The following is a 1,733-nucleotide window of genomic DNA, read 5'->3' as shown; positions in this document are numbered from 1 at the left end:
GGTAATAGGTCCTTCTTTCTCTGTTCACTTCTCATTGTTAGATGAAAGACAATGCAGGCCACATCCTTGGTAAACTAACTGATATTGGATCAAGGTTGTAACACAATTAAAGAGATTTCAGCCTAATCTTAATTCTCTTAACATGACAGTAATTATCACATAGCTGCCACCTTATATAACTTCCAAGTCACTGAGAATCATGACCCAGTCAAACTGACACATATTTTGCTGTTGTTAAGTGACCTTGAGTTGATTCTGACTCATAGCAACCCTGTATAAGGGTTGCAGGAGTGACTGGTGAGTTTAAACTGCTGACCTTGTAATTCAAATAACATTGCAGTCCAGTGCATTATTCCACAATGCTTCACCAGGACTCCGACACATATTTTGGAGGAATGCAATTCATACCATGACAGTGATATAATTTGAGCATATTACGTTATATTTTTTAAAAATATTGAATAAGGATAGCCATGAATTAAAAGTTATTGATTAAAAAATTAATTTATTAAAGAAGTTCTCTAAAGAAATTCACTAATACATATTCTGGATACTCATTTCAAAAATTTTAAAGTTGGATAAGCTTTTATTTTACTTCTGTTTACACAATACTAAAAAAGATCATTTATGCAAAAATCCTCCTGTAAAGTGACAGTACCTTAAATGACATTTCTATAAAAAATCTCAATGAAGAACCACACATATATTATGCATGAGTCTATATATACATGAATCTGTTTCTTTTTCAAAGTAGAGGTAATTAGAGGTACAGTTGACTTGAAGTGATTTTTGTATAGTTTACATAAATTTCCATGAAACTATCATAATCTGCAACATCACCTTACTGGGGAACTGTTCATTCCTTACTCCAACCTTGAGATTTTAATGCTGTCGCAGAAGATACAGAATCTGCTTCTTTATACAACTGTTTTGAAACCAGAAATAGATGCATGAACTGAGAATTGTCAATCAAAGTACATCTCTTAGTTTTTTCAAAGGAATTGCCAGAGAAAATATTTCATTTTACTTATCTGATGGTAAAGATGGGAAGAATGAACCTATATTTGCCAGTGCCACATGAATAAGCTGGAATGAGGAAGACACTGAGAGTTGAGGATGGAAGAGATGAAGTCACAGATACTGTCTTAGAGTACCCGTTTTCATGTCTATTCTGCGGTCAGATGCATAAATGCTTATCTTTGATTTGGTTTACTGAACTGACAAAACTCTCCTTTTTTGTTTCATTAATTCCAAATAGGCTTCTGTACTTTCAACAGAAATAACAGGTATAAAAAGTAAATGTTTTAAATACTGATTGAACAATGTAATTAAGTACAATATAATAGAATAACCACACACTTATCACCCTTATCCTTATAAAGGTAAAGATTTAGATTAATACTTCAAATAACCAGAATTCAACTTATTCAAAATAATATCATTTTATCACATCCATTTAAATGTATTTCCTCAGGTAAGATATCCAATCTTATTGTGTTACCTTTTTAAGATTGTTTTTAATTTTGATAAATATCTGTGGCGCATAGGGGTAGGCAGGAAAAGACATGTTAGAAGAACTGAAAAAACATTGTTTAGAATATACACATACCTGTGTGTATATGTCTATGTGTATATAAAAATGCATAAACATATATATACATATATGCTGTTGTTAAGTGCCATCGAGTCAGTTCCGACCCATAGAGACCCTAGATAGGGTTTCCGAGGAGCAG

The sequence above is a fragment of the Chrysochloris asiatica genome, unplaced genomic scaffold (assembly GCF_000296735.1).
Source record: "Chrysochloris asiatica unplaced genomic scaffold, ChrAsi1.0 scaffold00338, whole genome shotgun sequence".
NCBI classification, from domain to species: Eukaryota; Metazoa; Chordata; class Mammalia; order Afrosoricida; family Chrysochloridae; genus Chrysochloris; species Chrysochloris asiatica.
The sequence above is the reverse complement of the archived record's forward strand: the minus strand, read 5'-3'. Positions refer to the sequence as shown.